A 9,997-nucleotide genomic window follows, 5' to 3' on the forward strand; every position below is an offset into this window, starting at 1 on the left:
AAGGGAAGAAAAAGAACAAATTCACTTTACTCCCAGAGTAGGAGTGTGACTATATTACAGAGTAAGGACACTGGAAGTTTTGGGGGGAGGGGTGCTCTGAGGCTAAAATGTGCCTAAATCAAAGATTTTGGCCAGGACTAACCTTAGATTTAGGGTGCCCATTTGGGGGCATACTTTGCTTTGAATCTGGTTTTAAATGCTCCCTTTTTCCAAGTTGCGCCAGACCTAGGATAAGCTGATATGACATTCAAGAGGGATTCTCTTGGTTTGATGTACTCAATTCTGGATACTCAGTAGCAAATTCTGGATTAGAATCTGATGATCTCAATTCACATTCGACTAATATTACTAAGTATGTGACCTTAGTGCAGTCATTGAACTGATAGGAGCTTTAGTTATCTCATTAATTAAGTTAGGGGCTTAGACTAGGTTATTCCTAAGATCATTTCCCTCTCTAAAACCTTTATGTGCTTAAAGGACTTTCTGAAGGTGAGATCAGCAGAACTGTGGGCATCAACATTGCAACAAAGATAGGGCAGTGGTTTAAAGAAGGTGGTGATGGTACAAAACAAGCAAATCTTGGACAATTTAAAGCTGCAAAGGACACCTCTGCCCTAATTGAGTTTCAATAGGGTTACAGCAACTTGCCCAAGGTGACTTCATTCGTCAGTGATAAGGCTGGGAGTTCCTTCATCTCAGTCAGACATATTTGTACAAGTCATATCTTAAACAGAAAAGCTGAAAAAGAAGAATCTGTTTTCTGAACCACTTTTCTATGCAAATACCATTCCTATGAATAACATCTTATGCCCTCTGCTGGACTCTAAAGCAAGAGCAGTTTTATATAGTTTTATGTATTCTCCTTTGTGTCTGTGTACTGCCAGGTGGGGATGATAGATTTGCAGTTGGACTATCCATAAGATCATGTAATTAAATTCTTCTCTCTTATATAGGAGGAAACTGATTTCCAGAGAGGGGAAATGACTACCTAAAAGTCTTGCAGAAAGCAGCAAAGCAAGGATTGAAATCTAGATCTTTTCAATGCAAGTACAGTTAGGTTCACCTTTCTTTTGCACTTAAAAGATCAACTTGAAATATAATATCATAGGGTTTATAAAGTCCATGAAAATTTGTCAGACATTATACCCTTTCTGTTTTAAACTTTGTAAAGAATTTGAATATGTAGTGAGGGTTTTGTCCTCATATTCATTGGACTTTTTTTAAATCAACTGCTGATTAGAAAGCACTTTGCTAAGCATTGTGGGAGATGAAAGGAGGCAAATGTCTAGTGGAAGAAGTATTGATGCTGGAGGCAGAAGTTCTGAGTTCATACCTTACTTCTTGATATTACTGGATTATATGACAAAGTCGAGGAATAAACATTTTCTTTGATTCCCCATGGCATCTTAAACCTCTCCAAAACAGAAACTATTCACCAAGATAACATAAACTGAGCTATGTCGATTGCCTAGGGCAACCAAAGAAAAGTTTAAAAAAATATAACTAATCAAAACAAACAAAATCCATTAGCAGATAACTATCCTGAATCCACTCAACATTCTCTCTTCCAATATTAACCATACCACCAGCTCTGAGGCTGCACTAGAAGATCCAGAATCCGATAAAGAAGATTACAACAAAACCCAAATCCACACGCTGCATCCTATGCCCCTTCCCTCAAATGCTTGTCAATGCAATGACTTCAGAAGGTTGCTGAACCCACCCCTGACAACCAGCACTAAAGTGGAAGCATTCTGTGCTACGCAAGATCTTTGCAGGGAACAGAAGAACAGAGGGAAAGGGGAAGGATATGCGGCTAGGCTTGAAATAAATCTTAACAACCTCATACTCCACCTTACCCCTCCTTCCAGAGCCTCAAAGACCCATACTACATAATTACAAAAGTAGAATTTGGGGCCTGTACAGAAAAAAATAATAGGCAATACAGGGAAACAAAAACAAATGAACAAAATAATTTTGTATCTGTGATGATAGTAAGTCGTCAAGAAACAAAAAATAATGAAGGGAAATTGAATATACAGAAGTAAAGGATGATCTAGAAAAGGAGAAGCAGAAAAATATAGTCATCTCAAAGGCAGGATGCCTAAGGATCATAGGTCTCCTGGAGTGTGACAAGACAAAAAACCTGAACAACTTAATACAAGAAATAACACAAAAGAACTTTTCAGAACTTCTAAATGCAGAAAAGTAAATACCAAATAAAAAAATAACGTAATATCCAGGAAAAATTCCAAAGCTGCAAACTCCAAAACATATAGTAATTAAATTTAGCTATTCAATTCAGCAGCAAAAAGTTTTGTTATTGAAACGTCAAACAAAAAACATCCTTCAAGTAAAAGGAAAGGAAACTTGAATAACAAGATTGTTCTGTCCACACCAGAAACTAAAGGATGGAATGGAATAATGTATTCTGAAGAGAAGTGGAGCTCAGGATGAAGCCCAAGATGGCCTATCCAGAAAATTTGAGTTTAACCATAACTTCAAAAAGATGGATATTCAATAATAAAAGATATACTTGCTATATTCTTAGAAAAGAAACTAGATCTGAAAAGAATAGTTGCTTCTTGAGTACACTGGACAACAGAAATTCAAGAAGGGCAGACTAATGCAGCAGAGACAGACAACAAAAGAGTGACAGCAGAGAAATCAGTAAGAGAATTAGTACACAAGGAAACATGGTGAAAGTAGAAATCCATTGGATGTAATAGTTAAGAAGCAGATCTGGGGCATTATGCATATAACTTAGTCGTATACTGACTAAAATAAATCAATAACTTTGGTGGGACTATGTTAGAAAATGGAAGAAAAGAATTTAGAGAGGAATGTGTAATGTGCCTGGGTAAAATTAAAGGCTACCGATGAGGGGAAAGTGATCTCTGTGGTGTGTCAAGAAAAGATGAACCTGGGGTGGAGCCAAGATGGTGGAGTAAAAGCAGAGACTTGCTTGAGCTGTCCCCCAAACCCCTCCAAATACCTGTAAATAATGAATCTCACAAATTCTAGAGCAGCAGAACTCACAAAATGACAGAATGAAACACATTTCAAGCCAAAGACAACCTTGAAGGTCAGCAGGAAAGGTCTGTCATATCACACTGGGAAAAGAGCACATTCTGGCATGTGCCATATCAGGAGGAGACAGGGCCTGAGCAGGCCTTAGGGGATTGAATCACTGGCAGCTGTGGTGGTTTCCTGGACTCTCAACCCACAAATGCCAAAGACACCATAGAAGATTAGCAGGAAAGGTCTGTGGGACCTGGGGGAGAGAGGAGCACTGACTGGCCACAATCCCCCGGGTGGCAGCAGCAGCAACAGCAGTACTGGTTGCTTCCAGAGCTCTTGGCTCATAGACAGTGGGGAATTGAGCAGCTGATCAGAGAGAGATTACAAGGATCTTTTTGGTGTGATTGAGGCAGGATTCTCTTGCTTTCCTCATGGTTGGATTTGTGTTGCAGTCCTGGGTTGTAGTCATGGGACAAGGAAGAGCACTGGTGTAGTAGAGCTTGTGGCAGCAGTGGAGAGGAAATCCTCCTCACAGTTCCAAGGCAGAAAAGAGTGTCATGGTCACTCCCTGACCAGAGCACAGACTAGGAGATGAAGAAGTACCTATCCTTTAATCACACAACTTTCAAGTAACTGAAGAAAACAATTACTTGAAAACTAGAATGGAAAAAATGGAAGCTAGTGACTTTATAGGAATCAAGAAATTATAAAACAAAACCAAAAGAATGAAAAAATAGAGCCCAATATGAAATATTTCATTGGAAAAAAAAAAAAAAACAACTGACTGGGAAAACTGATTCAGGAGAGGTAATTTTAAAATTATTGGACTACCTGAAAACCATAATCAAAAAAAGTGCCAAGATATTTTCTTTGAAGAAATTATCAAGGTAAACTGCCTAATATTGTACCTAAGGAAAAACAGATACAGAAAAAAAATCTGCCAATCACGTCCTGAAAGAGATCCTCAAAGGAAAACCACTAGGAATATTGTAGCCACATTTTAGTGTTTCCAGGTCAAGAAGAAAATATTATAAGCAGCCAGAAGGAAACAATTTGAGTATTGTGAAAACACAATCAGGATAACACAAAACTTAACAGCTTCTATTAAAGAACTGAAGGGGTTGGAATATGATATACTGGAAATCAAAGGAGCTAGGATTAAAACCAAGAATTGCCTCCCCAGCAACACTGAGTATAATACTTCAAGGGGAAAAATAGACATTCAATGAAATAGATGACTTTCAATCTTCTTGATGAAAATACCAAAGCTGAATAGAAATTTTTCCTTTCAAATGCAAGAATCAAGAGAATCAAAAAAAGGTAAACAGGAAAGAGAAATCATAGGGGACTCATTAAAGTTGAACTTTTTACATTCCTACATAGAAAGATAATATTTATAACTCATGAGACCTTTCTCAGTATTAGGGTAGTTTGAAGATAATAGATAGATTAGATATAGAAATAGACAAACAGATACAGACAGACAGACAGACAGACAGATAGATAGATAGATAGATAGATAGATAGATAGATAGAGATATAGACAGAGTCCACAGGGTGATTTGAATGTGAGGGGATGATATCTAGAGAATGGAATTAGGGGATGAGGGAGGAATGTGCTGGGACGGGGAGAGTGAGAAAGATATTATGCGGTGGATCATCTCACATGGAAGGGGTAAGAAGGGGCTTTTGCAGTGGAGGGGAGAAGGGGGCAGGGGGGTGGGTGAACTTTAGCCTCATTGGATTTGGTTTAGACAGGAAGTTTGCACACTCAGTTTGTTATGGAAGTTTATCTTGCCCTGTGGACTGATAAGTGGTAAGGGTATGGGAGAGGGGGAAATGATGGAAGGGAAAGCAGATAGGGGGAGGTGGTAGTCAGAAGCAAGCACTTTTGAAGAGGGACAGGGTCAGGGAGAGTGGTGGAATGAATGGGGGCTGGGATAGGATGGAAGGAAATATAGTTAGCCTTTCACAATATGCCTGTTATGGAAGTGTTTTGCATGACTACATGTGTATGACCTATATTGACTTATCTTCTCAATGACGGTGGGTGGGGAAGGAGGAAGAGAGAGAATGTGGAACTCAAAGCTTTAAAAATGAATGTTAAAAATTTGTTTTTACATGCAATTGGGAAATTAAACATAAAATAAATGGGAAATACAGATATCCATCTTGCCCTACAGGGAAATAGAAGGGAAGGGAATGAGGAGGAGGTATGAGAGAAGGAAGGGTAGATTGAGGGAGGAGATAATCAGAATGCAGGAAGGCTTGGGGTGGGGGAAGGGAGAGATGGGGAGAAAATTTGGAACTCAAAATCTTGTGGAAGTGAATGTTGCAAACTAAAAATAAATTAATAAAAAAGAAAGAAAATAAAATATGATCCTGAAGGGAAGTAAGTGAATTGAAAGGGAGGATAATTAGAAAGGAGTGGGGGAGGAAGGAGACCTTGCTTTGTGGTGGGAATTCCTCTGGTGATTACTTTTATGAGTGATAAGACGCTCCATGAAAGGAGATGGGGACTTTGTGCTGGGTATTATCTGGGGAATTTGGCACTTTGACCTTACGTTGGGAAAGGACATTTGCAATTCCTGAAGGTAACAAGAACCAGGGAGAGAGGGAGAGCATAAACACTGGGAGGAAATTTGGGGGGCACATGAGGAAAATGGCAGTGAGGGAGAAGATATTGATCAACAGAAGCTCCATAATACAAAACTTGTATGTGGGGGGGGAGTGCTACCATGGGGCAATTCTCTTTGTCACCTCATAAAATTAGCATCTTTTTGTGAATAAGGGACAATTTTAAAAGGGAATTTGTAGGGCAAGTTCTACAAGGCAGTTGCAGAAACTGCCTCAATGGAAAAATCCTGAATGGATGTCTTGAAAAATTTGATTACGTGAGGAATACAGAGACCAGAGAGAGGCTAGATGATTATAGAGGTCATGAACTAGAGAATGGGAATCTAGAGTAAACAAAGAGGATGAAGAATGAAGAGAGTGAGAAAAATCTTTTTTGGAAAGATGTACAAAAATGAAATGAAAAAATTAACAGGATTAGCTGAGAGGAGATAAAGAAATGGGTATGTACTTGAATAACTGAAAGGAAAAACGGAGAGGGGATTAAATAGCCAGGTAAATCTAGGAAAGGAAAAAAAAAACAACTAATGAGCAAAATCTGAAAGGAAGGAAGAAAGCAAGCAAGGAAGGAAGGAAGGAAGGAGGGAAGGAAGGAAGGAAGGAAGGAAGGAAGGAAGGAAGGAAGGAAGGAAGGAAGGAAGAAAGGAAGGAAGGAAGGAAGGAAGGAAGGAAGGAAGGAAGGAAGGAAGGAAGGAAGGAAGGAAGGAATAAAAAGGAGGAATAAACCTGAGAGGGGATCATGAGTGAGGGAGAGAGACAGTAAGAATAGGGCCACAAAAAAAAAAAAAAAACAGATTAAGCTAAAATAACTGAAGAAATATAGCACTGTGTTTACAGCAGAAGAGGGAAACTATCATAACTTAAAGACAAATGGAGGAAAATATAGACCTAACTCTCATAACTTTAAAAGTGAATGGATTAAACAATCCAATAAAACAAAAAAGAGTGACAGATTGGATAAGGAAATAAAACTCCACAATCTGTTGCTTATAAGAAACAAAATGAGAAAAAAAAGATATACACAAAATAAAACTGAGAGGTTGGGGGGAAAGTTGCTATGCATCAAGGGAATGTGTAAAAGCAGGAGTTCCAATCATGCTGTCTGTCAAGGCAAAAACAAATATTAAAAAAATTAAAATGGTTAAACAAAAAAACCTACACTATGCTGAAAGGAACTATAGTCAATAAACCCATATCATGTGTTACAAACATATATGCTCCAAATCACTTGCTGTTCAAATTCACAAAGGAAACATTAACTAAGTAGGCAACGTAAGACAATAGTGACAGAAAATTTTGATTTCCCTCTCTCAGTTCTGCATGTCTAAGAGTAAGATTAAAAAAAAAAAAAAAGAAAATGTGGATCTTAACAAATAACTGGATAATCTTTAGTGGAAAAAAAGCACAACAATACTGCCAGGCCTAGAGGCCTGTGGGCTACCCGAGTCTTCTTACCTTACTTCTCGCAGGTCTTCGGCTGGCCAAACCGGATAGTCTTATGAGAGAAGAGACCTCTCAGAGTCGAACAAGGGTTAAGCTTTATTCAGGGTTCTGGTTACAAGTGCAGGGGAATTCTTCCTTAGGAGGGAGCGAAGAATCTCCCAAGGAGGCAAAGATCTTACAATAAGAGATTGGAAGCAGAAGTGTAAGTGGGGAGAGAGGGGGAGGGAAGAGCGAAGAGAGGGAAAGGGAGGAGAGGCCTTCTGTCCTGTAACGACCCCTCCTGAGCTAAGAGCGCCTTCAGGCTTTCCTGACCCTAATCAAGCTCTCCGGCCCTGTAGTTTGCACCTGAATACCGTGCCTGTTAGATAACAATAGGTGTGCCCAGACCCGGGACAGTCTCGAGGGCGGGGAGAACTCTCTCCCATCACGTTTTTCACGGGAAGAGGCGGAAATACACGAGATAGCTCGGTTCACCTCGATTCCCAGCTGTTTGCTGGGGGGCCTCATGAGAACTCTAAGATTTAGAAGTTCCCACCTTTACCCGCCCGAGACTGTCCACATGGAATTGAGCTTCCATCCCCAGCACAATACAAAACAAATAAAACAAACAAAAATTTATGGCATCTTCTAAATGGGAGTGTAAAAATATATACATACTTGCCAGGACTAAATGGAACTTTTACAAAAACTGACCATACTATATAGCACAAAAAATTGTAAATAAAAGTAAAAGTGAATAAATAGTTAATACATCCTTCCGAAATCATGGTGCAACAAAATGTCATTGATTCAGGAATCACAAATAAAAGACAAGGTTCAAAGGGAGACTTACCAATGAAATCCTAAATAATGAGTGAGTCAAAGAACAAATCATAGAAACAATTAATTACGTAAAAAATGAAAGTGATGAAACAATATACAACAATTTCTTGGATGGAGATAAAGATGTCCCTAGGAGGAAGCAGTAAAAAAAAAAAATATCATATACTTGCAAATATAGTTTGATAAAATTGCAAAAGAGATTATTTTTTGGGGGGGGGGAGTTACTGAATACTTTTATTCTGCACATAGAAGCCACTAAGGATTTGGCTTGTGGGCTCGTAGGGGTTTGCCACAAGGACATGGCTCCACACATCAATACCAGGTTTGGGGGGGGTGGGGAACAGGTCAACCTATTCCAGTCACAAGATGATAAAAGGTCTGACAGATAGCCAGATGATCAGGTAGTCTCCAGTATAAGACAGTTCTAATGAAGCAGTGAGATCACAGAAAGGTTGAAGGGAGATGGAAGTTAAGCAGCAGAGGCCTCTGTCCCCAAAACAAGACTGGTCTAGTACTTGGTGCTGCCCATTCTTAGGACAGCAGCAGACTTCTATAGAGGTGACTGGCACCTGTGAGCTCTTAGGTCTCCTAGCCACAGAGCTTACTTGGCCTGAGGTTTTCTGAAGTTCCTTCCAGCAAATTTAGCCTTGCTGTCCAGCTCTTCCTCAATTCTGAGAAGCTGGTTATATTTGCCCAGACGCTCAGATTGGGAGGGGGCACCAGTCTTGATCTGCTGAATAGGTCTGCAATGAAGGTATCTTCAGTCTCCCTAGAATGATGGGAAACCATTACTTCCCACCCATTGGATTGGGATAGCTTGCACACCTGGAAAGATTCAGTCACAGAGCCAATCTGGTTCACTTTGAGTAGAAGGCAATTGCAGGCCTTCTCATTCATAGCCTTTTCAATTCACTTGGGATTGATCACTGTGAGATCATTTCCTACCACCAAGATGCTGGCAGTAGCAGTGAAATTTTTCCAAGCTTCCCAATCATCCTTGTCAAAGGGATCTTCAATAGACACCACTGGATAATCCTTGATGAAGTTTTTGTAGAGGTCCCCAAGCTCAGAAGGGGAGATATATCAGATGGAATCATCAGGAGATAGGAAGTCTAAGTCATTTTTCCCAGATAGGAAGAATTAAGAGGCAGCAACATCCATGCCAATTACCATCTTATCAGTATAGCCAGCCTTACCAATAGCATTCTTTATCAGATCCAGAGCTTTTATTCTCCAAGATGTTAGGAGCAAAGCCACTCTCATCCCCTATGTTTGTGGCATCCTGTCCATATTTCTGCTTAATCACAATCTTCAAGTTATGGTAGACCTCAGCTCCAATGCACATGGCTTCCTCAAAGTTTGCTGCTCCAACAGGGAGGATCATGAACCCCTGCATGGCCAACTTCTTACCAGCATGGGAGCCACCATTAATCACGTTGAAGGCTGGAATGGTCAGGATGACTTCATTGTTGCCTGCAAGGTCACCAATGTGATGGTACAGGGAGACACCTTTCTCAGCAGCTCTGACCTTACAAGCAGCCAGAGACACTCCCAAAATGGCATTTGCACCAAACTGAGATTTATTTTCAGTGCCATCCATCTCTATCATCAATTTGTCGATCTTTTCTTACTCTATAACATTAAATTTCTTGCTAATCAGAGTCAGGGCAATAGTTTTATTGATATGCTCAACCGCTTTTGAGACACTTTTCCCCATGTAGCAGGTCTTATCATTGTCTTGGAGCTCCAGGGCTTCATGGATAGCAGTAGAAGCACCACTGGGCACAGCAGTTCAGAACTGACTTTTTCAGTGTAGAGATCAACTTCAACAGTAGGGTTTCCACCAAAGTCAAAGATCTCTCTTGGCTGGATCTTGGAATAGACATGTTGAGTTTCTGGATGGGGGTTTCTCCGCTGAGCTCAGAGAACAGAGGCTGAGGCTCAAAAGAAATTATTAATGAACAAATCCTTCCTTTGGCATGTATGAATTTGGGCAAGTCACTTAATCTCTTCAAACTTTAATTTAATTATGTATAAAGTGAAAGTGTTGAAGTAGAAGACCTACCAAGTCCCTAGA

At 39.9% G+C, this 9,997-nt stretch overlaps 1 pseudogene; it reads right to left on the minus strand.

Moving 5' to 3' along the window:
• Positions 1–8,521: 8,521 nt before the first annotated feature.
• On the minus strand, positions 8,522–9,777 carry LOC140511797 (alpha-enolase-like; annotated as a pseudogene).
• Positions 9,778–9,997: the final 220 nt, after the last annotated feature.

This window comes from Notamacropus eugenii, chromosome 6, assembly GCF_028372415.1.
Source record: "Notamacropus eugenii isolate mMacEug1 chromosome 6, mMacEug1.pri_v2, whole genome shotgun sequence".
NCBI classification, from domain to species: Eukaryota; Metazoa; Chordata; class Mammalia; order Diprotodontia; family Macropodidae; genus Notamacropus; species Notamacropus eugenii.